Below are 26,545 nucleotides of genomic sequence, written 5' to 3' on the forward strand. Positions count from 1 at the left end.
CCTAGTATTTTCTTTCTTGGCATCCTATTTGTTTCCCCCACAGCACTCCTTAAATAGTTGTTTGTGTATTTGGTTTTTGAGTTTCTCCCTTACTAGATGTGAGCATCATGAGGGTTGATTTAGTACTATATCTCCAGTGTCCGGCACAATGGCTAGAATGTAGTCAGTACTCAAAAGAATTTGTTGAACAGATGAACTTATTTAGTACCATCTATATATTAAGCCCTATGCAGTGATGGGAATACAGTAGCAAACAAGCAAGAGTGGTTTTTAATCTATAGCTCAATACTTAATGAGGGAGACAGTTATTAACTGTCACAAAATTAACAATTTAACTATAATTGTAATTGGAGCTACAGAAGGAGCACAAACAGGAGAAGTTGACTTTATTTTGTCCCAAGGAAGTGGTGTCTGAAATGTTTCCTAAGATCTAGGGGGAAGAAACAAGTGAAAAAGGGTGGGCAAGAACAGTCTTAGAAAAAGAATGAGATGTAAAGGACCCAGGGCAGGAAGAAGAGTGGGTTTTTTTTGAGACAGAAGCAGTCCTGGGAAGCCTTTGTGCTGATCTCAAAAAAGTTTTCTTCGGTCCCTTCGCTAGGTGTATCTGGTCTTAGGCATTCACAACTGGGCAGTTGCCTCACTCAGTGGCTCTTATAAATTCTCACAGACATACTGCCTTGTACAGAAGGCACAAAGAGATCATCTGCTCTAATTGGAAAGATTAAGTTGAGATATTTCTTCAGAATTTTAGGGAAACCCAGGAAAGGAAGTAGAATAGGTTTCTTTTCCACCTTAGTTTCTCTTCATTCTGACATGTATCAAAGGCAAAGGTATCTCTTCTCTAATTTATACTTATGAACTAAGAATTTAAATATATGACATTAAAATGATGAAAAGCAGAGTTCAGTCTGTTAAGTAAGTCAGGAGAGACTGGTGTGACCTCAAGAAGTCCCTGCTGCTCTTGACTCCATGGTGGTTCAGCTGTGAGATGCCGTAAAAGTGATTAGCCTTCTCTGGACTTTTGTGTTTCATTTGTTCAATGATACATTTAAATCTATTAAAGGAGGCCAGAAGTTAAACAGATTACTTATAATCACACAATGAAGTATCAGAATACAAAGCAATATTTAGAGATTTATCACAATGCAAAGTGAGTTTAGTAAAATAATAATTTATTACCTGGAACACATGTCTAAATTATTTGGTTTGGTAATTTTGTTAGAGGAGAAAAATGCTTTTTATCATAGTTTACAAAATACTATAAAAGAAAACCTGCACTTACAAAATAGAATGTATTGTGGGGTACCTAATTTTTAAATTGATTTATAACAAAATGCTATAAATAACCTATGTCATTAAATATGTTTAATATGCCTTATTATATTTTATCTATAATGCTTTATAGGAACACCTGTTGAGAGGCATTCCCAATTTATGCATTTTTGAAGAATCAGAGCATTCCATGAACATATCCTTGAACTCTGTAAACTTTAAAATATGAAATATTATTCAAAAAAGAATTCTAAATTATTTTTGAGGTGATATCTCATTGTGGTTAAGAATTTTAAACTTTATATTTTAAAAGCTCTATTCCTTTTTTTAAATGATTTTATTTATTTATTCATGAGAGACACAGAGAGAGAGAGGCAGAGACATAGGCAGAGGGAGAAGCAGGCTCCTTGCAGGCAGCCCGATGTGGGACTGATCCCAGGACCCTGGGATCATAACCTGAGCCGAAGGCAGATGCTCAACCACTGAACCATCCAGGCATCTTAAGAATTCTAAACTTTATTTATTTATTTTTAAAGATTTTATTTATTTATTCATGAGAGACACAGAGAGAGAGAGAGAGAGAAGTAAAGATACAGACAGAGGGAGAAGCAGGCTCCATGCAGGGAGCCCAACCTGGGACTCAATCTTGGGACCCCAGGATCACACCCTGGGCCAAAGGCAGGCACCAAACCGCTGAGCCACCCAGGGATCCCCAAGAATTCTAAACTTTAAATCATCTTTATTTATTTCAAGTTTGCTTATTTTTTGACATATGTACATTACTTTCATCTCTTTCAAACCTGACTCATGTCTTTCATTGTTAACTTTATTTTTGCAAATGGACCATTGAATCAAAGCACTAAGTTAACTGATGACAGTGGATTCTCCTGAATCTTGTTTTACCCTTAATTGTTAAAATGTGTCTTTGGTACAGTCAATGCAGTTTGCTCACGGTAGGCATAAAGAAGGCAGGATGTCTGTCTTTGCTGTTTCCTGGCTATTCATCTCATTTGGAAATAGTCTACTTCAAGTAGTTAAATCTATTCCTGGGGGATCTCCTTTCTTTATGTCTTATTTTTTCCTTTCTTTCTTCTTTTATTTTTTTCTATTACATCATACAAGTAATTTGACATGAGGAGACCTTAAAGGCAATGGTTTCCTGTGGCAATGGTGACTTCCCTATCACTGGAAGTGTTCATTTGGGCATAGATGTGAGCCATTGGAACCATTCTTTCATCAAAACCAAATATTTATTAAAACACCCCCTTTGCCAGGTACTGAGATACTCACTAGGAGTTCAGGGGTAGAAAGCCATGCTCCTGGGGCCCCTGGATGGCACAGTCAGTTAAGCATCCAACTCTTGGTTTTGGCTCAGGTTGTGATCTCAGGGTCTTGAGAATAAGCGATGCTCAGTGTGGAGTCTGCTTAAGACTCTCTCCTTCTCCTTCTGCCCCTCCCTACTGCATGTTATCGCTCTCAAGCTAATAAATCTGAAAAAGAGAGAGAGAGAGAGAAAGTCATGCTCTTAACAAGGGTCCATTTTAGGTGTCAGACATACAGCTTTAAATCAAGTGCTGATTATTCTAATGGAAAATGGGGAATTCAACTATCAAACTATTGCATGGCCCAGAAGACATTTAAGAATATTGTGAAAATCTCAATGTTACCCAGGGCAATTTACACGTTTAATGCAATCCCTATCAAAATACCATGGACTTTCTTCAGAGAGTTAGAACAAATTATTTTAAGATTTGTGTGGAATAGCCAGAGGAATTTTGAAAAAGAAAACCACAGCTGGGGGCATCACAATGCCAGATTTCAGGTTGTACTACAAAGCTGTGGTCATGAAGACATTGTGGTACTGGCACAAAAACAGACACATAGATCATTGGAACAGAGTGGAGAATCCAGAAGTGGACCCTGAACTTTATAGTCAACTAATATCGATAAAGGAGGAAAGACTATCCACTGGAAAAAAGACAGTCTCTTCAATAAATGGTGCTGGGAAAATTGGACATCCACATGCAGAAGAATGAAACTAGACCACTCTCTTGCACTATACACAAAGATAAACTCAAAATGGATGAAAGATCTAAATGTGAGACAAGATTCCATCCAAATCCTAGAGGAGAACATAGGCAACACCCCTTTTGAACTCGGCCACAGTAACTTCTTGCAAGATACATCCATGAAGGCAGAAGAAACAAAAGCAAAAATGAACTATTGGGACTTCATCAAGATAAGAAGCTTTTGCACAGCAAAGGATACAGTCAACAAAACTAAAAGACAACCTACAGAATGGGAGAAGATATTTGCAAATGACCTATCAGATAAAGGGCTAGTTTCCAAGATCTATAAAGAACTTATTAAACTCAACACCAAAGAAACAAACAATCCAATCATGAAATGGGCAAAAGACATGAAGAGAAATCTCACAGAGGAAGACATAGACATGGCCAACATGCACATGAGAAAATGCTCTGCATCACTTGCCATCAGGGAAATACAAATCAAAACCACAATGAGATACCACCTCACACCAGTGAGAATGGGGGAAATTAACAAGACAGGAAACCACAAATGTTGGAGAGGATGCGGAGAAAAGGGAACCCTCCTGCACTGTTGGTGGGAATGTGAACTGGTGCAGCCACTCTGGAAAACTGTGTGTAGGTTCCTCAAAGAGTTAAAAATAGACCTGCCCTATGACCCAGCAATTGCACTGCTGGAGATTTACCCCAAAGATACAGATGGAATGAAATGCCGGGACACCTGCACCCCGATGTTTATAGCAGCAATGTCCACAATAGCCAAACTGTGGAAGGAGTCTCGGTGTCCATCGAAAGATGAATGGATAAAGAACCTGTGGTTTATGTATACAATGGAATATTACTCAGCCATTAGAAATGACAAATACCCACCATTTGCTTCAATGTAGATGGAACTGGAGGGTATTATGCTGAGTGAAATAAGTCAATCAGAGAAGGACAAACATTATATGTTCTCATTCATTTGGGGAATATAAATAATAGTGAAAGGGAATAGAAGGGAAGGGAGAAGAAATGGGTAGGAAATATTAGAAAGGGAGACAGAACATGAGAGACTCCTAACTCTGGGAAACGAACTAGGGGTGGTGGAAGGGGAGGACGTCAGGGGATGGGGGGTGAATGGGTGATGGGCACTGAGGGGGGCACTTGACGGGATGAGCACTGGGTGTTAATCTGTATGTTGGCAGTTTGAACACCAATAAAAAATAAATTTATTATTAAAAAAAAGAATATTGTCTAATTCCTGAGAGTCTAAAAATTCATCTGCAAGCTTGCTAGAGGGATTATTAAAGATGGAAAATAAGAATGGTCTTCAAGTCCAGATGAACTTGGATTAGAAATCTGACTATACCACCTTTAAAGCTCAGTTAGCTTTTTTTTTTTTTTTTATCTTTAAAAAGCAAATATTTTGAAGAGGGCTAGATGGGATAATACATAGAAAGCCCCAGTACCTGTTAGGTATGGTATAGTAGAGATGTGTTTATGAAATTGGAGATTGGATTTAAACAAATATTTCAGGGTCTTTTCCTTTTTTCCTCTCTCAATATGTATGTTGGGGCGATGGAGTGGAGAGGAGGTTTTATATTAAGCAAAAAGGGAAGAAAAATGTGAAGATCTAGGGAACACTATAATGAACTGTGACAATGTACTGTGTGTCCTGAGCCAGTTCTGAAGGCAGTGAGCCTCAGTAGAGCATCCTTTATGCACCCAAAGAAGATAATGATATTCAGTATGTCCAAGTGTTTGTGCCCGGTGACAGTTTTATCATCCGTTTCTGTTAGCAACCTCAGAGAACCTGGAAAAATTAATCTTAGTGTGCTTTATTTTAGAGAGAAAAGTTTTTAAAAATATATTTTATTGCTTTATTTATTATTTCTCATTATGGAAAGAACAGTGCATTCCTGACCTCATTAGCAGCTGGCTCTTTGTGAGGCACTTTAGTAACAATAATAACCAGTTTTGGAGGTGCCTGGGTGGCTCAGTCAGTTAATCATCTGCCTTCAACTCAGGTCATGATCCCAGAGTCCTGGGCTTGAGCCCCCCACATCAGGCTCCCTGCTGGGTGGGAGTCTGTTTCTCCCTGTCCCTCTGCCAGTCCCCCTGCTTGTGCTCTCTCTCTCTCTCAAATAAATAAATAAATAAATAAATAAATAAATAAATAAATAAATATTTAAAAATATATAACTAGTTTTGTCAGATTGTACAAATTACAAATGTTTCCACAATGGGTGATCTCATCTTTGTGAATCCCATTTTACAGATGAGGACATCGAATCTCAGAAATGACTTGTCTGAAGTCATGTAGTTGGTATGTGTTATAGTAGAAACTTGAACTCTGGTCTCTCCTATCATATTGCACATAAATGGGCTATGCCTCAGATTAGGTCAGAATTTTCAATGAAAATAAAATTAAAATTGGATTAATATCTGTCATTATATTTTATTTCAGTCTTAAATATGAGTAGATAATCTTATAAAAGCTTTTATATTATCATTTAATTTACCCCTGCTGATCAATTTATATTCTACTCAATTTTTATATTCTATTAAATGTGGTGTCACTGAAAACTTATGGAGTATAATGAGTTGATTAGATTGGACAAACAAATCCCTTAAAATACACACACACACACTCCCCGAGGCATTTATTTAAACATAAGACCTGTATGCCATAATTAATTTAAGCAACTAATACTTGCTTGTTATGTTATTAGTAAGCTACTTTCAAATACTCCAATATAAATGGTGTGATGTAAATTAACTTTAATTTATACTATAAGGATGGTCAGTTACAGTAATGTGCTGGCAACACAGCTCTGGGAAGGATAGTCCTGATTTGTATTACTTGCTGATTTCTGTTTTGAAACTCTTCTCACCATGGCCAGTTTCAGCAAGCAACCAGTGTGAGGTCACGGAATGCAGTGTTGGGAAGAGATGTGCACTATTGACTCATAGCCAGCACAAGCCAGCTGTAGCACACACACTGTGACCTTGCAGTTGTCTACTCAGGGATCCAGATCCAGAACACTTCAAATGTTGCTATTTAAAACTGCACCAGAGGGTTTGGTGATAAGTGCAAGGGATGTTGGACATAACTTCTAGGGTGTAAGTGAATGATGGTGTGCAAAGTACATATTGGGCTAAAAGAAGATTGTATAGACATCTCTGTCCTTGAAGGAACAAAATTGAAGAATCCAACAAAACCCAGAAGCCTAACATCTTTAGATTATATGTTTTACGTCTAGAATTTTGATTCTGTGTCTCTATTTAATCAACACTGTGTCACCTGAGCTAATTAGAGTTTTGCTAATTTTTGTACTCAACTATTATTGTAAAGCTTGTTGGTGTGCCTGAAAAGCAGAAAGCAGGGACTTCCCCAAGCCCATGGGAATAGTTTGTATGACAATTTTGAAGCTTGCCTACTCATAAATATTTCTATGTGGCAGAATTTGGTCTGAGATTTACTTTCACTATGCTTACCACCTAATGGTGAGGTAGAGAAAGAGATCATAGCTTCTACTTATCTCATATCATATTACCAAATACTGAGGCAATAAATATTTACCAAGAGAATCTGATAATTTTAGGGCCAACTTGGCATATATCAATTTTCAATGACACAAATGTGTACTATGTTTGGGGCATTGTAGCATGATAAAGTCCCTGTCTGCAGAAAGCTTTTAGGTTGATTGTATCATGAACAATTTCAAAATGCAATGTTACCATTTGCATTTGTAAGGAATGAAAACAAATCAGATGCCAAGATCACACATACCCGCAAAGAATGGTTTATTCATAATACTGGGGTTGAAGGTGAATATACAGATCCTTTCACTCTCTATCAGATAGCAAGGCCTTAAATAGAAACTAACAAAAGTGTGTAGGTAACATTTAACTGTAGTGATTACGTGGCACCTTGGTATAATGGGTTTAAAATATGGCCTCCAAGTTTCTGACCTTCCTTCCTTCTAGATGTGGGAGGTCTGTGTCCCTTCTCCTTGAGTCATTATGGATTGTGATTGCTTGACCAATAGAATATGACAGAAATATTGCTGTGCCAGTTTCTTAAAATATGAGTTTGGGAACTGGCACTGGATCTGGTAAGAAATAGGACCAGATTTCAAGAAATTGCTTGCAATCTTTGTAGAATGAGGTAAAAGGCTCATTCTAATAGTGAGCTACCTACTGGAGGAACGTAGAAACATGACCCCCACATACTACTCAATAACCAAATGATGTATCATCTTTGGCACACCAGTGAGCATTCTATCAGCCATGGCTACTTTGAAAGGATTGAGCTTCAAGTAGAAAACTCTAAGGGAACTAGATCTAAGACTTGATGGTATTTATATGTACTGCGGTGGGGGGATGTCAACAGGATATAGGAGCCCATCAATCTAAAAGGATTAAACTCAAGTCCAGATTCCCATCCCCGCCTCTGTTCTACTCATAGCCTTCCTCATTTCAGTGAAATGGAAACTCCATTCTTATTATTGGTCAGGTGAAGTCACCCTTGATGACTCCTCTTCCTCTCACATGCCCCATCTGACCCCTTGGGAAAACCTGTTGATTCTACTTTTTTTTTTTAATTTTTATTTATTTATGATAGTCACACAGATTGAGAGAGAGAGAGGCAGAGACACAGGCAGAGAGAGAAGCAGGCTCCAAGCACCGGGAGCCCGACGTGGGATTCGATCCTGGGTCTCCAGGATTGCGCCCTGGGCCAAAGGCAGGCGCCAAACTGCTGCGCCACCCAGGGATCCCTGTTGATTCTACTTTTGAAATATATCCAGAGTGGGATCCCTCTTCACCATCTCCATTGTCTCCACCCTGGTCCACATGTCCACTATCTCTTACCTAGATTATTGGAGTAGTTTCCCAGTGGCTCTCTGCTCCTACCTTTGAAACCCTACCTCCTTTTTATTTATGGTCAACACAGCAACTGGCGTGAGTCTGTTGAAAGGGCTAGGTGGATGCCGAAGTGTAATTGATGAACAATAAACTGCACAAATTTTAAATGTACAATTTGAGAAATTTTGACACACTTATGAACCCATAAACCATTGCCATAATCCAAGTAGTAAACATATCCATCACAGGCTATAAGTTCCCTGTTGTCTTTGGTAAGCTTTTTTTCACCCCCATCTACCCCAGTCCCCAGACAACTATTGAGCTAGCTGTTTTCTGTTACTACAGATTAGTTTGCATTTTTCATAATTTTATATAAATGGAATCACAGAGTACAAATTTCTTTTCTGGCTTCTTCCACTCAGCATAACTATTTTGAGATACAGCCACATATCAATAGTTCATTTCTCTTAGTTGCTGAAGAGTCGACCATTGTATGGTTATGCTGCAATCTGTTTATCCATTCACCTGTGGATGGAAATTTGGGTTGTTTTAGTTTTTGGCTATTATAAATAAATCTGTTATGACCATTCACGTATAAATCCATGTATGAACATATGATTTCGCTTTTCTTGAGTATATACATAGGATGGAATGGCTGCGTCATGTGGTAGTTGTACATTTGACACTTCAAGAAGCTTTTCCAAAGTTGTTGCACCATTTTCTTCTCTCCACTAGCCTGTGAGAGTTCTAGTTCCTCCAAAACTTCACCAACATTTTGAATGATGAATTAAAAAACTTTTAGCCATTCTAAGAAGCAAATAGTGGTATCTCATTGTAGTTTAAATTTGCATTTTTCCAAACAACTAATGGGTGTAAAAATCTTTTCATGTGCTTATCTGCCATCTATATGTCTTCTTTGGTGAATGTCCCAATTTCTTATCCATTTTTTATTATTGAGTGTTAAGAATTTTTTAAAGAATTTAAAAAAAATAGATTTGTAATAGAATCTCTTCATTGGATATATAATTTATAAATATTTTCTCTCAGTCAGTGGTTTATATTTTCATCCTCTTAACGTTTAGTATGTTCTTACAGAGTTTTAACACAGGTGAGTTATTTTACAAACTGTTTTTTGTTTAAAGAGGATCATAGGTAGATCTGGGAAGAAAAAAGTAATAGCAAACAATTCAATGGTTTGATGTTGAATGCTTTTTTTGCATGATTTTCTTTAGTTGGCATGTACTGAGTGACCTTTCTTTATAAAGCATTGTAGTGTAATAAGCATTGTGGTAAGTAATGTTTAAACTTGAATTCTGGGCCCAAAGCAAACTTTTAAAAACAGTTTCCAGTTTAGGGGTGCCTGAGTGGCTCAGTTGGTTAAACACCTGGCCCTTGGTTTTGGCTCAGGTCATGATCTCAGGGTACTGTGATTGCACTCCCTGTGGGGCTCTCTGCTCAGTGGGGAATCTGCTTGGGATTCTTTCCCTCTGCCCCTCCCCCCACTTTCAGATAAATAAATCTTAAAAGAAAAAGTCTCCAGTTTAAAGAAGACCTTATTCTCATGGTTCTCACTGTATTGTGTCTGGTCTGCAGTCTAAGCCAAAACATCCATGCATGCTATCTGTATTTCTATGCTTATGTTGTCATCTGTATCTATAACTATTTTTATTTCTATATATGTATGTATGACTTGCAAAAAAAATCCAACTTGCATTCACATTCAGCTCATGTCTTTGGTCAGATGTAACCATTGGGAATACTGTTATGAACTCAGAAGTAAACTGAATGATAATATAATACATGTCACAAAACCCATGTACTTTAGTCCACAGTAAAAACATGAATCTTCTCTCAGTCCTTTATCCAGACATTTATAAAGCAAGATAGATTATAACCAATGAGGCCACATTGACAGCATGTGGAATAACAGTTTACAATGGTGGGAAGAGAGAGATAAAATACAGATCCAACAACTACAATGCACAGAAGTCTGTATTTATTTTATATAGCTACAGAAAGCCTTATAAGCATGAATTCTCTGGAGGACCTTGAGTCATCAAAAGTTTATAATAATTTATTTCAGAAATGGTTGAAATAAATTATAACTTAAAGGAATAAAGTTTTGAGGAACATATAATTAAATTCTTGATTAATATAAAAGAATTTATGTTATGAAAGGATCTGAGGCTATAAAAAGTGTAAGACTTATAAAAGAATGGCATCAGAAAGCTGAATGGAGTTAGTGTGGAGAGTTTATCTTCAAAATGCTTCCGCTTTAAATGTTCTAAGTACAGAATAGAAAGATACGGTTAATTGGAGGGAGAAAGTAATACCTATTGAATGGAATTCTGCACGGTGGCAATAATGGAAAAGGGATATTCTTATTCAACGAGTTATTAAGCCTCATAATATCAAAATTTTATCTAACATTTGAAATATTTGATTTAGAAAATTAAGAACAGGTAGGATCTGAAGGAAGGAAGTTTATTTTCTCTGTTGGAGTTTTTCAGGATTTAAAAGCATAACTTTAGGGCAGCCCAGGTGGCTCAGCAGTTTAGCGCCATGTTCAGCCCAGGGCCTGATCCTAGAGACCTGGGATGGAGTCTCATGTCAGGCTCCCTGCATGGAGCCTGCTTCTCCCTCTGCCTGTGTCTCTGCCTCTCTCTCTCTGTGTGTGTGTCTCTCATGAATAAATAAATAAAATCTTAAAAAAATTTAAAAAATAAATAAAAGCATAACTTTAGAAACAGCCCAATCTAAGATTGGGTCATGGCATGATCTCTGACTTGGCTTCCAGAAACCCTAGGATCCTCATCTGCAAAATGGAGCTAGAAATCCCCACCTCACAGGAAAATGGTGGAGATGACATGGAATGCAAGCTTAGTACCGTACCTGGCCCAAGGTTTCAGACACTCAATAACTATTAAGTATTACAGTTATCGTTCTTGTTTCTTAAGGCAGATGTCTGAAAGTGAGGAAGCCCTGGAAAATTCAAAGAACATCAGTTGTCGGTCCTATAATTTGGTATTGAGGATTGAAATCAGGTTTCATTTTCATCTGTTTTTGTTCCTTTGATTTTAATACCAAACTTAAGCCCCCAGAAAAAACTGACTACTTTTTGGGGGTGTCCCCTGATGCTTTGTGGGCTCCACCTGGGTTTCAGCCATTATTCTAGCTACTCGACAGATGAGGAGGTCCCTGAGGTTAAGTGTTCTACACAACGATACCCAGGTCAAAGGCAGAGTTAAAGTATGCCCCGGGTCGCATAACTCATTCCCTGTTCAAGAATCTTCCCTAATCCCTGGTGCCATTTGGGAATGGTTTCAAAGGCATTCCAATTGCAGAATCATGCCAGTGCACTGGTTATCAATTATTTTGTTGATCCCTTAGCAAATCCTCAAACTGATTTTTCTGCCCTCCTGGGACACAAATCACAAAGCTGACCTTAACTGCTTTGGCATCCCCCTCTACTCCCAAGGCACACAAAAGAGCAATGCGGGGCTAGTGATTTATTGTTTTCCCACGCAGGTCACCCTCAAGCCCAGACAGATAGAGAAGATCTGTCTTTAATGAGAGAAATGTACCATTACTTGGTCATAAATTCAACTTAATCGTAATTTTAGTAGGGCAGCTTGCCCAGGCTTTGTAGAAACACAAATCAAAAATCCCAAATTCCAGGCATATCCTCCTAGAAACTCTTTTGGCAACTCCATTCCCCTTGCTTTTTAAGGAAATCCATTTCCCTAGTTATAGTCCCTAGTTGCTTAGGGTAGATTTGCACAAAGTCTAAAATCACTGTGGCAGCAGAGAGGGGAGTGGGTGGCATGCTGCTCAAATTATTTTTGCCAAGTGTTAGGCCCTGACTTCAGTCGTCAAGGAGGCACAAATGAACTGACACACAGATTCAGTATACAGCCCAGGAAAAGTAGTTTGCAGTAAGAATATTCAGACAATTCTAAGGAAAAGTTTTATTTTTTTTCCAAATCCTTATGTCCTTGGTCAGTTCTAAACTGACTAATACTAGTCCTTACCACTCTTGGATTGCAGAACATGTTTTTATCCACAGACTTGGCTTAATTTGAGTTGCTGGGTTAGAAGTGTATAATAGAGTATTTTCATGCATAATGCTATAGACACCTTGCCACACTCTTAGAGGTGTCGACTTGAATGTACCCTCTTACCTTGTATCATATCCTGTGCTTACCTCCACTGTAACACCTTGCAGCTCCTATTGTGTTTAATTATTCATATATGTTGTCTTCCACTCATCTGTGTCATCCCAGGCGTAGGATCATATCTGAGTATGTTCCCCTAGTTTCTATACTCTAAACAGATAGTCAACATTTGTTGAGTGAGCAAAAGTATGAATGAAGGAAGTTTCTGCCTTTCCAGTACGATCTGACTTTTAAGTTAGGGAGCCTGGTAAACAGCCATTTTTTTCTATTTTCAGGATGATATGCTTGGCAAGGTGAGACAGTGCTCTGAAAGACAGTGGAGAAAGAACAGGACTGAGGACAACTGCCTCCCACAGGTAGGGTAACTGGAGTCCGTTAAAAATATTACTTCATTAATTTAAGCAAATATGTATAGATTGCCAACATATCTAAAGCATGTGTGCCAGCCACAAAGAACATTCAAGGTGACTAGAAATCAAAGAGCTTATAATCTTTAATTCTAAAATCTAATGTATAATGTTATCATAATTTTTTTTTTCCAATAGCATAGCTCTATCCAGAGAAAAGACATGGAATTCTAGTGTTCTTCTTCCGATTTGGTTTTGTAGGTGGGTCTACTGACACTCCTCCCTTCATTTGTAGAGGGGAGTTTAACTGGCAATTTATTTGTGTTGCTATTCATTCATCTAGGATATGGGAAGGTCAGGATTAGAGCAGGAAAAGGCCTGGAATTCTCATGGAATGGCATGTTTGAATCCTTATAATTCTCTAGGAAGAGTGATGGACAGCTATCATTTGTATACCTTCTATTTACATGATGTTAATTTACATTTACATCTCAGTAAAACTGGAAAAAAAGGAATTCAGAAATAATGACAAAAAGGCAGTGGCTCTCAAGCTTGGGCAAGCATCAGAATCACCAGGAAGCCTTATTAAGACACGGATTGCTGGGCTCCACCTCCAAAGCTTCCAAGTCAGTGGTTCTGGGTTAGGATTCCAGAAGTTGTATTTCTAAAAAGTCCCCAAGCAGTGCCGATGATACTGGTCCAACACCAGCTGATCTAAGGTAACCCATGATACTTATCCTCTACCATATCTTGCTCTGCCATTCTCTCATGTAACCCCATACAGTGATTATATTTTTATGGTTTCATCAGGGTAGCCTTGGACTGGGGTGAAAGAAAATCAGTTTGAATTATTTTTTAGCCATTTCTTAGTGACCCAGGACATGTATGTTTTATGTCAGGTATTTTCCTTTTGCCCATTTAGTCTGTGTACTTATAAACTGCCTCTTCTGCCATTAGTTGGAAACAAAAACGATGATAATATCAATGAAAGCAACACGTAAACCTACTGTTAGCAAAGACATATATACATGTGAAATATTTTACTTACACCATTGACCTTGTGTGAATAACTACCTGAAATGATGAATTTAATATTAGCTCTTGGATTCTTTCTTCTTTCCTTCATGTGCTCTGACTAGGAAAATAATTGTAGCTTCAGTCTAAATGGGGAAATATCAGCCAGGTCTTTCTGTCTTCTAGATAGTTCCTGTAGTCCAGCCAAACTATCTGGCTTTCTGATTAGACAGTTTCTATAAAGGGAAAAATTTTTTTCCTCAAGAATCTTTTTTAGTTATTTTCCCATCTCATGATGAAAGGCTTATCTAAAAGCCCAAACTTCATTCAGGATTCCTCCCCATTCTTTGTCATCACCCGTCCTTCCCTGACCCAACTCACCCCTCAGACAGCCAGGGATTTAAAAATATGTTGGAAGATTTTAATGGTGTCTGCAGAGTAGAATTATATTCTTCTGTAATGTGGCATTCGGACACCGAGCAGAAAGATAGCACAGTCTGTCTAGCTCTTTGTAATTAGTTTCATGATACTGTTTTAATTATGGCACAGCTTAATCACTGACTATGCACAAATTATACCACATAGTTAAAATAATTATGGGGATTTGATAAGATAATTATTTGAATTCATATAATGCTTCTTTTCCAATGGGCTCCACACTTTAAAAGGAAAGAGAGTAAAGAAGCAGAGCCCATTGATGCTAGTATTTGTCATTTTCTATACCTTGTCAGGGCTGGCCAGGGGAATATCGTTCCTTTATTTCAGAGCCTCTTGTACCTGCCCAAGGAAACATTTTATCCAGTACTCAAAGATTCTGAAGATAGTGAGAAATGATATGAACCTTGTTTGCCAGCTAATACTTAATACAGACTACATACTTAGTACCCTATACAAGCCTGTGTGGATGCATTAGTTCTAAATACAATGCTTTGTTTACATAACTGAGGGCTGCCATCTTCATAAGCAGTTCTTTACTTTCAGGAGAGTACAGTCTGATCATAGATCTTTCTTAAAACTACTCTGCAATTTGTATGGTTTATTGAACATTTGTTCATTCATTCATTCACAGTAACATGCCTACTATGTGCCAAGTGCTATTCTAAACCCTAACAGTAAATAAGTTAAGCAAAATTCCTACCCTCATGGCACTGATGTAGGGGACATTCCAGACATAAGGGGAACTGACAGGGAACAAACAATGAAATAATGACTTCAGTTATGATTAGTCCTATGAGTAAAATAAATCAGGGCTGGGGAATAGAGAGTGTCTAGAGTGGGGAAATTTTAGATAGATCAGGAACTATCTTTTTAAGAAGATGACATTTGAACAGAGTCCTGATGATAAGGAGAAATTAAACATGTGAAGAGTAGGGGAAAAGGAATTTAGGCAGAAGGAAGAATAAGTGCAAGGGGCTGAGTCTATATTGAGCTTAGTGGCTCTGGGAACAGCAGGCAGAGTAGAGGGGCTGGAGCAGAATGAGTAGAGGGGAGAGATTTGGGGGCTGAGGCAGAGGCCAGGTCAGAGGGCTATGCCCCCTGACTGTAGGATTGGATTTAAAGGTGATAGGATGTCTTAGAAGGTTTATATTGCCTGATTCACAATTTCAATTTTTGATTTCTAATCTGACTGAAGAGATTAGATTTATGAGCAAGAATTGAGATGAGAAAGACTAAAGGATATAAGACCTTTTTGTAGACATTTGAGTTTGCGATAGTATCACACATCCAAGTGAAGCGTCTAATATAAATCTGGAACTCAAAGGATAGGTCCAAATGGGAGAGATGTATGTGGGAGTCCTTCTGTATACACATAATATATGTATACAGAAGCTGGATCTACCTAAGCTGGATCCAAGGTGAGTGGAGAAATGAGGTAATGCATAGGATATATATATATCCTATATATATATATATATATATATATAGGATATATAGGATATACGTATATCCTATATATATATATATCTCCATATCATTGCTCTATCCTAAAAGATATTTTTAAAAAAATGTTATTTTTTAAAAAACTTGAGTATAGTTGACACACACAATGTTACATTAGCTTTAGGTGTGCAAAACAGAGATTCAACAAGTTTATATGTTGTGTTATGCTCTTTTATGATGCGTGTAATGAATAGGAAGTAACAGAGTATGACTTTAATGCATTTTTTGTTTCTTTGTTTAGTAGAAAATAGCAGAATTTAGATATTCAAATAAATCTTACTCTTCAAAGGAGCCATTTGAGAGGGCTAGCCAATTGGCCTAATAATACTGCCATTGCTTAGAACTTTCTTAGAATGATTGGGACTCGCTTTTAGATTTGCTTATGCTCCATAAGAAAGTCAGTCTTTTTCATAAAATTTTATTTTTGTTTAAAAATAGAACTGGATTAAAAATTAACCTGCTATCGTACTTGTAATGGTTTAAAAAAATAAAACCAAATAATTCACCATAGGGAGATGAATTGACATCATTGATGATTTTAAAATGAATTTGTCACTTGCTTTGGGGATTCTCAGAACAGCATTTGGATATTTTTTGAGCAATAAACAGATGACTAGGATTAGTACACAACCTCCCATGTGATAATTTTGAAGGAAATGCTGCTTATTTGGATTTTAAACTTTAGTTTTATTCATTCAATTCACTTCTTCATTCACGAAAAAATGTATTATCTGTCATACGACAGGTGGTTTTCTAGGCAGTGAAAAGGCAGTTATAAGCAATAAAATATGCTAATTTTCAGGACTTGATCTTTGGCCTAAAAGATTAGTACAAACAGCTTTTAAAAATCCCATTTCTGCAAATAGCTCCATTAATCAATTTATTGAAACAAAGACATTTACATGAAGGAATAAAATTTAACTTTACTTTTACCTTTCCTCTTCCTATTATATTTCCAGATACCTAACTCTCAACCTCTGATTTTTAAGTTTATTTATTTATTTATTTAAAAAAATATTTTATTTATTTATTCATGAGAGACACACAGAGAGAGGCAAAGACACAGGCAGAGGGAGAAGCAGGTTCCCTGAGGGGAGCCCCATGTGGGACTTGATCCTGGATCCCAGGATCATGCCCTGAGCCAAAGGCAGATGCTCAACCACTGAGCTACCCAGGCTCCCCTGGTTTTTAAGTTAAGTAATCTGTTCCTATATGCCATAAAATCCCTTCAGACATTGAACACCCTATTATTTTTCTTTCTCCTCCATCTTGTTACTAGGAGATGTTCACAAATTTCTGGGGTAGGATTCTAATTTATTAATTAATTCATAGTAAGGTGTAAATTATTTGATGCTGATTTACTACAGCCTGAATTTTAATTTTAAAAACAGAACAAAATTTAGATCAAAGAAATACATCTGTAATGATGGGGAAGTAAAGGATTTGCAAGTAGTAAAATGATATATTTCTTGGCTGAGAGCCTTCTCCATGTCTCTGAAATCACAGCCTATACAGCTTACATAAATTGGCAATCATAATCTCTAGGAACAAGAAACTTTCAGTTTCCCCTTGATGCTACTATTTCTTTTTCTTTTAAAGAAATATTCTGTAGCCCTCCAGTGCCATATAATACATTAGCAAGCAGTCCTTATAGTTTTGCTAGAGCAATGGACCAAATTTTGCCTTGGCCTTTGTTTAGCTGGAAGGTGCCTACCCACTGAACTTGGGCTCTCCACTACCATTGCTCCTCAGCCTTATGCAGCATATTATTACAATCAGCTTCACTTGTTCCCAGTTCTTTCAGCATCTGTAGTGGCAGCTGGCGCATCTCCCACATCATCAGGAAGTGCATTCAAGGGTATCCGGCTAGAAAGCTCCCCCAGCAAGCATTTCTTCATATTACAAAATGAAGAAGCAAGGTTTCAGTTGGAGGTATTCATATTTGGGGTCAAGTAAGGTAGAGTAAAGTTGGAGAGATCTTCCATCATCAAAATATCTTCATCATGGGTGAGACCAGTAAAAATATTCATTTTTTTTTCTAGTGGACTGGCATTCCTTTGACCCTGGTTTAATCAGAAAAGGGATGAGCAGAATTATGTGATTGGCACTGCCCTTGTTTGTTTTCTAAATTCTCAAAGAGAATTGCTCTCATACCATGGGTTTTCCCTCAAGATCTACAGTTCTGATTACTGTGGTTCACTTTTGTGTGGAGTTTTCTGCATTTTGCCTTTGGAAGCCCATATCTATCTTTATTCCAGCAGTTAATAGGAAAATTCCATTGTGCCACTTGTGGTTGCTTTTTTTTTCCTTGAGAAAACAACCTCTATTGTCCTCTACCTGTCTTTACCTCCTGTATTCTGTACTAATGTATAATTGCTTGTCAGAGAGGTGATGATGATGATCAGCACATGTCAGAAAACGGTTCTGATTAATTAGAAAGAGCTATGTTTTCAGAGATTTAGCTCATGTGAAAATAAGTGTGGCCCAGAGAACTGGCTTGTATATTTTCTCCTTGGGGAAGTGCTTTGGGACAACATCTCTCAAGGTCATTCATTTTTTGTCTAATTTTTTAGTATGCTGTATGTCTGGTAATGAGCATTAGAGCCAGAAGTGTTGCTAGCCTTCAACAGCCTTTGGCAGATATTGAGATAAACATATCTCTTGAAGAAAGACTAATTGGAATCTGATATGTTTACGGAAGCTAACAATTATTGAGTGCTTACTTTGTACCAGGCAATATGCTAGGAATTTCTGCATATATTATGTCATAAAGCCTCAATTTTTTGTATATTAGTTGGAATATAGATTTTACTTCATTTTATTTAAATCTTCTTTTTATTAATTTGATCTGAAATGTTACCTATGAGTTTTGTACTAGAGGGAAAGTGAATGTGGTGCTCTAAAAGAGCAATGGTAGTAGTAAATAATTTGAAATTAGATCTGTTTATGAAGTATATAAATTCAAAGTATACAAATAAATTTAAATTACAGAATTAGGGCCATTTAATACAAACAGAGTCAAGTGAGTAATTCCAACAATTTCATACTGTGGTAGTTACTGAGACTGTTCATCAACATTTCTAGACATCCCCCTTGAGTAATGCCTTGTGTCATATAACATGTCAGTAAACAATCCTCATAGTTATACTCTATTTTCCTACATCCTTAAAGTTAGGTGTGGGCATATAACTTGGACAACATGACTATCACCTTTAGGTAGAAGCCCTTACAGCCAGTGCACAAATCACCATCCTCCCATCCTTCAGTCATTATGACCAACAGCATTCCAAAGGGGGTTGCTCTGCCAACCTGAGGATAACATGAAGCCAAATTCACTATTGACCCAATACAGCATGAGTGAGAAATCAACTTCTTTTAAGACATTGAGATTTGGGGATTGCTTGTTAATGGAGCACAACCTAGATTATTCTACTTAATAATATAGGTTCCATCCATCCGGGAAGTAGAAACCCCAGAAGTCCTTCCTTAATGTATTTGCTTTCCTTACCTGAGTGGTTTAACCAGAGGTTTGAGTTGACCAGCCCTTTGTGATGACTGGCTAGTACAGAGGTTAAGAGGTCTGCAGAGTCAGGCTCCTTCTGTTCATGTACTGGCTCTGCTATTTTCTACCTGTAAAGATTTTAATGAGTTAATCTCCGAATCTCAATTTCCTCATTTGAAAAATCAGACAGTTAAAGTTCCTACCTTACAAGGCTATTGTGAGGTGAAGTAATATAATGTATAAAAAACACTTAGCTTGGAGGATACCCTTTTGAGGTCTTAGGGAGGGGGGAAATAGGGAGTTATTAAGAGTGGTCATAAAGTTTCTGTCAAGCAAGATAAATCAGCACCAGGATCTGCTGTACAACATCGTACCTCAATAGTCACATATTATACACTTAAACATTTGCTAAGAATGAATCTTGCTTTAAGTGTTCTTTCTCTAATAATTTAAAAATAAACATTAGCTATCATTCTATTATCTGATACCATTTGAGATTGGCTTCATGGATTCTGTCTTCTTACATTCTAATTGTTTGGGTGAGTGATCTTTAAAGTTGCTTCCAGCTCTAAAACTCTGTGCTTCCATGAAATACCATGCTTTCTGGTCCCTAACTTTACTTAGAGCAGCTTTAGCTGTGGTTTGAGTTTTGTGGTACACAAAGGAACAGATGCCAGCAAAGTTTCTCTGGCTTAGCAAGAAATTATCTACCAAAAAATCAATTTATTCTGCTTCATCTTTCTCCTGCTAGTCTATTCCATTATTCCTTGAAGTTGCTCCAGAATTCTATTTGATTTGTAGTTGCTTGCTTCTTTCTTGTTCTGAAATATATTTTTATTTTTGGCCTTTGACTCTGGACAACATAAATTTTCCTTTTGGTAAACTTGGTTATGTATATAGTAAATAAGACCAGGAATATGTCAAACAGACTTCCCCAAGAGATGATAGAGGTTTTTGATGGCAATGCAGTATACTAAGATATAGAGACACGGAAGAGGGTAGAGGAGAAACACTTATTGTTAGACACACATTGATTTTAACATTATATCAAAGTATTTCATGTGTACATATTTGTAGAAATATTTCTGATTTGCTATGTACATTTGCCAGTCCTCTCTCTGGGAAAGGATGCATTGTTCCCTGAAAAAGTAGTCATCATTGGCTAAAAATTTTTTGTTAAAATAAAAAAGTGCAGTCTTAAGTATTTTATTAGTGTGGTTGGGATTAATGACTATGCTTTGAAATGTGGATGTGGATTGTGAAGCTGTGAGTAGGATTGCACAAGGAAAATGCCATTGTCTAGCAGGACCTGTGTCAGATGTGAGCAGGTAGTGCCAAGATTATATGTAGAAAAGATGATGAGGGAGGAGGCTGGTTAAGTTCCTGGGACAATAGCCAGAGAGCTCATGGAACTGGCACAAATAGAGGGCAGGAAAAGTGACCATGGGTGTGGGGTAGGTGAGAAAACCTCAGCAGGAAGACAGACGAGATCAGAGAGGATGCAGAATCAAGGCAGGGCTGCAGACAAAGCCCTCAGGACCAAAAGCCAGAGAGAATCCCAGTTTGTTTAGTCCAGAGACAGGAAAAAGGACATCCTCTAAAGGAACCTAGGTTAAGGGCTGGAGGGAGAAGATAGATAACAGGAAAGGACCACGCTTCTCTGGGGACTCAATGAGCAAAGCCTGCCTGTCTGTTTCCCCTCCCCTCTTTGTCCCTGACCTAACCCTTCCATAAGACAATAGCTTGAGGCTGAAAGGTAGAAATGGAACAAACTGAAAGGAGAGAGAACCTGAGCATCTAAGTCAGAGGCCTACCAGGGAAGGCCTGGCAGGAAGGCCAGCATATTAATGGGGCCTGCAGTCACAGTCCATGCCAGGAAGGGCTGGTCTTATACTTTGAAAGCATTCTTTTATTGAATAAGTGAGTCTGTGGAGTGGGAAGCACTGAACTTGAGCTGATCTTACTAGCAGCATGGCATTTGATTCTACATCTAGGAGCTGAGAGCCTCAAATTTCCTCACAGGTGGAAAAGTGCCTTGTCTGGAGTTGATGCCCAATGGGTACTGTGTGAGGGAGATGATTCCCTCCCGGAAGCTGAGTCAGATGTGAATGGAGGTGGGGAGAAGGAAGAGAGGTACCCTGTGCTGGAAAGCAAGTGCATTGTGGCAATTCCCTTTTTTCTCTACCTCCCCTCTTCCCAGCTCTCAGATTATTAGGTGAGAAATGGGGAACTCAGATTGGTAAATCCATCACCCTAGGGTTGCTTTTATGGGATGGCATTGTATAATTTACTATAACACTTCCATCTTCTAGGCTCTAGTAGGGGGTCACTGAAAATCCAAAGCAGATACAGGAAGAGTTTGGAAAGCAACTAATGCTAGGAAAATTTCCAGAATCCTCTGTCAATTCAGTGTCATGAATCCTTAGCTCTTTTTCCTTTGCAGTTTTTATGGATCCGAGTTGAATAAGATCTGACTTAAGGGACTTGGATTCCCCTAGTTTGGGTGACTAGATCCTTGACTTGCATCTTTCCCTCTGAGGGGTCTTCTCCAGTGTTTTCCGGGAGGATAGCCTTGGGTGCTATTACCTCAAATTCTGGTTCTCCGCTCATTAGCTATATCCTTAGGAAAGCACCTTACTTCTCTGAACTTCAATTTCCTTATCTATAAAGTGGAATACCCACACTACCACACAGGGAGGTTCTACGAACCAGAGACATGACATATTTGAAAAGTGCCAAGGCATGTGCCATATACAGAAGTCCTCCAGTAAACATTTCCCTTTTCTCAGAAGGCTAGACATCTAATATATCTTACTGGAGGATTTTGCCCCAGGAAAAAAGCAAGCCAGCACGGTGTAAGCATGTCAAAGACTGCTCCAAAAAGACAAGTTTTCTCCTAAATAACTGAACAGCCATGAATAATGGACAGTTTCATTGTTACTTTCATCCCCTAGCAGCAGACCTCTTCTTAGAATTGTAGCTGCCTGAAGGGATCAGCCACTGAGGCCAATGTAAAAAAGTAGGTCTTAGCAAGGCTGAGGATGATATTAAATGGGTTATTTGCTGAATGTGGCTTTTCATGAACCTGCAAATTCAAACAGGAAATAATTTAGGTGCTTCCCTGACCTTCGGCCACATCGCCCCAGAACCCAGTGTGGTAACCTCATAGCTGCACTAGCATTGCATTCCTGTCTTAGTCACAAGTTATAAAATAATTTACTGGATGTCACACAAATGTCACCTTAATGATGACTTATCTTTTAGTCTGATGCCCGGGAGAGACTGAGTACCTCTAGCCTGGCTGTGACCTTCACAGGCCTGCAGTGTTGGTGCTGAAGGCTGCTGTGATTCGGAGAGTCAGCACTGTGCATAGTGTGGAGCCCTATATGTCCTGGCAGATCTTGAAGAGCTCATGCCATCTGCATGAGGGGCGCTACATTTACCAGATTTCCTTGCCAACCGGTTTGCTGGTGGGTTTGGCCACTGTGAAGGATTCATGGAAGACTGAAAGGCAGGATGTACCAAGGTGTTTCTCCTCCTTTTTGTTTCAAATGAGGCCTCCAGCACTAGCGGCTTTTGTTTGCTTGTTTTTGCAGTTTCCACTGCTATTAGTTAGTCCCATCCTTTGTGTTCCCAGCTACCATGGAGGGGTCACAACCACAGTTCTAGGTCTCACTTACTCGTCTCAGTTCCTGGCTCTGGTAATGCTACATCTTCCCTGTGTCCCTTCAGCCCTAGGCAACTTTCATTTCTTGCTAATACCTGAGTTACCTCACCAGCCTTCCTTGACTTCTTATTTCTTTCATCACCTGTGAAATTCCCTGTATGGGGAATGTGTAGGGTCACAATTCCCTGTATGACATTGCTTCTGTTTGGAAAGCTACTGGCACATCTGTTTTCCTCACTAGATGCTCAACTAGACACCCAACTGCTACACCTCCTTCAGTCAGTGCTATTTTATCTTCGTGTTAGACCTAAGACTCTCAGGTGAGATATGCAGTCTCCCATGCCATACACTGGGAAATTAGACAATGGTTCCCTGCAACAGTTAGTTGTCCCTGAACATACCCTAGGTTTCACTTACCCATTAGGCTTATGACCCTGTGAAGGAGACAGGGTGCTTATCATTTCTTAGTGACCTACTTTATATAAACACTAGGTAAGCTTCTTGAGATTGTCCTTGTTCTCCCTCCCATTGGCTAAACTATTTTCTTTTGAGGTAAAAAGTTGCTCTTAGTTCATCATCCATTTTTCCCCTTTTCCTTGGTTTATGTTATGCATTGTATGTTATTTCTCCAGGCTTTGCTGCTAGAGACAAGCCTTTAGATAAACACAAATGCAAAAGCAAGACAGGGATGCAGAGCATCAGGGACTATACAGATCCATTAAAGTGCTTAGCAGCTATATCTGATTTCCAGCGACAACAGTGGCTGCAGAGCTATCAGCAATGTGGGGCATGGGACATCTAGTTCTTGTGAGAGTAGCAGTGGTGTCTTCAGCAACCAGGTTTTGTAGCATGATTTCAAACATGGTCTCTGAATGTGTAGCATCTGAGCTGGGTTTGAAGACCCCTAGAGATTTTGTGAGCTACCCAATGTCATTTTTTGGTAAATAATATGAAGTTTGTTTCTGATATTTATAACTAGATAGTAGATACAGAAATTGAAAGCATGCACAGTGTTTTCTGATCCATAATGATACATTCAGGTGTGCCCAGGTACACTGTAATCTAATGTGCTTTCAAAATGAATCCACAATATCTGATTTCTGTATGAAGATTCACTAAAAGGACCTATGATAATTAGATAATTACTATGATCTGTCCTTTGAATGCTACTAGGTATTTGACCTCAGCTGTGCCAATGGTGCCCAGTGGGCTCATTAGTTAAATGGCCATGGTAGCAGGAACTAACCTACTAGTTATGAGGAATTATGTGGAATTCCCTTCATTAAGGGTTTCCAGGAATCACCAACTTGTCAGGTCTAGTGGCCAACCCTGTCTCAACTGAGACCATTCTAGTAATTCACATGGTGGCAGGTGTATCATATTTGACTTCTTTTGTGGAGGGAGAAGCAGTACTGCCTTACTAAAACAGATACTATTTGGATTTGGATTTGCTTCCCTTCCCTCTGTGCTTCTGCCAAAGCCATCATCTGTAGATACTCTAAACACCTTGTTCACTGTCACAGTATCTCACCCAATGTTGTTTCATGCCAAGAAACTCACATTTTAGAAAAGGAAGCCAATGCGCTGAAGCCCATGGAAATACGTAGTCTTTCATAAACTCTGTCCTGGAAGCACCTGGCTTTTTACAGCAGAATGACTTAAGATAAGACTCAGTTATTGTGCCAACATAAAGTCCACATCTTGATATGTTAGAGAGCCATGTTAGAGGTGATACCTATGTTTACTTGTGTTTGATATATGATGCAGACCTTTACAGAAAAAATGGATCCAGGGACCACAGCGAGGAAATGGGACTGCCACTTCTCACAATTACATTTAATATGATGGTCATTATGTTATGTGTCGGGGCAATAGTTGTATAGAAGCTTTAGTACTTGGAGGAGATATGCCTCCCCCAGAGGAAACAACAGATTGCCACTCTATCATCTCATGCTCCTTTTACCACTGGGCCAGGAAAATATAGGCCACAGTATTGGCTAGGGTGACTAATGTGACTTATCCTAGTTATCAAAGGTTTCTGATACAGCAGGGTCAGAGAGGAACAGGAATGAAATCCAGAGAAAACTCCTAGGACTTTGCTGTTCAGTTTTAAGTTAAGGGAAGCTATTTCAATTCTCTCTAAGGAGGAACCACTGAAGGCTCAGGTTCTTCAGGAATAAAGTTTTGAGTTACTCCACAGCACGAACACTGGCCATTTGAAGAGAAAATAAAAGGATGAATAGTGGAAGGTAGAAATAATAAATATTTACTATGGTCTTCTTACCAGGGGAGTCATGGTTTGAAAGTAGACACAGAAAGGGTAGGAAGTAATCTGTATTTTTCAAGAACATAAAGGAAATCGTCCAAAGGTTTTCTTTTGCAATAGGAATAAAATCCAAAGTTTATTCTGATTTACAAAAACCTGTGTGAACTGGCCACTGCCTACCTCTCTCACTTCATTTCAGCCTCCCCTTTGCCTGCCTGTTAAAGCTTACCAGTGAAATTCATTCTAGTTTCAAGGAATTGTACTAGCTGTTTCCCCAACCTGGAATACTTTCCCCCTAGATGTCCATGCAGTCTCATCTCTCACTTTATATGGCTCTCCGCTCAAATGCCCCTTATCAGGGCCCACTCTATAAGAACTGTATTACCCTGTTCTTTCTCCACCTCCTCAACCATACTTTAGTTCTAATGAGTATGGAACTAACGACTATATTGCATATTAGATAATAGGCATATGTATGTTTATTGTCTGTAACTTTCCAATGGAATATGATCTCCATGAGGACAGAGACTTTTTGTTTATTATGGTATCTGTAAGGCCTGGAATAGTGGAGATATTCAGATATTTGTCAAATAAGTGATTTAATTACTTAATTAATGGCAGAGATAAAAAAATGTATTACCAGATCCTGGAAAGCCCAGGAAATCAGATGAGTTGCTTGTGTCTCTCAAAGTTCAGACAGCTTAATAAACATAGAAGATGCCTTAGAGTTTTTGAAATTGCTCAGAGTCCTTTGCTAACTTCTCAGTTCTTTAGCCACTCAGGATTGTGCTAATGGCTTATTGTAGTCTGAAAATGCTTTTATGTTGATTCCTGTTCTTCCCAAACTACCCCCAAATCTCCCTTCTGAGCACCTCATTTCCTCTTCCAGTAAAGTACTGACTTCTGTTTTTTCCCCCCCAACATTTTCTTCTTCAAGTGATACATCTTGATTATCTGGCAGCTGCTTCATAAAGATGGTGGGAGAGGGCCTTATATCTTTGTTATCACCCAGCATCCTGATTAATGTGCCTGTTTGCTTCTGTATATCAGCTTTTGAAGCTATTCCGAAGCTTTTGTTTGGTATTTTCATTATCAGAACATCCACACTGCTACTCAGATGCCTGGTTCTTTTTTTTTTTTTTTTTTTTTTGATGCCTGGTTCTTGTGAAATATAGTATGGACTTAACTCCTTACTGTCCATCAGGGCAGTCAAGGTGGCCTTCTTTTCCACCTGGTCTGTCCACACAATCCTGCTGCTTCAAGGTTTCTCCGGAAATTTTTGCTGCTCTTCCATATGCCTTACTGCTTTTCTCTTTGAGCTCGTTTCACATACACAGTTTCCACCTCACATGTAAGCCCTTAATTACATACTGTTAGGCATTCTATTTCAGTGAGGGCTCAACTCTTTGCTGCCAACAGAGAGTTACCAGTTCCCACATTCTCATTACCGATATCTCTCCTGTCA

At 38.5% G+C, this 26,545-nt stretch overlaps 1 long non-coding RNA gene across 14 annotated transcripts in view; it reads left to right on the top strand.

The window, feature by feature from the left end:
- Nucleotides 1–26,545, top strand: part of LOC111090065 — a 118,878-nt gene that overhangs the window by 39,177 nt on the left and 53,156 nt on the right. For 12 of the 14 annotated variants that reach the window (XR_005370704.1, XR_005370714.1, XR_005370709.1 and 9 more), the window contains one exon: nucleotides 12,619–12,699. This is a non-coding gene — a long non-coding RNA (uncharacterized LOC111090065). Of the gene's footprint in view, nucleotides 1–12,618; nucleotides 12,700–13,185; nucleotides 13,410–26,545 lie in introns of all 14 variants that reach the window. The other 2 variants (XR_005370703.1, XR_005370711.1) reach the window with 1 other exon arrangement.

This window comes from Canis lupus, chromosome 15, assembly GCF_011100685.1.
Source record: "Canis lupus familiaris isolate Mischka breed German Shepherd chromosome 15, alternate assembly UU_Cfam_GSD_1.0, whole genome shotgun sequence".
Classification (NCBI taxonomy): Eukaryota; Metazoa; Chordata; class Mammalia; order Carnivora; family Canidae; genus Canis; species Canis lupus.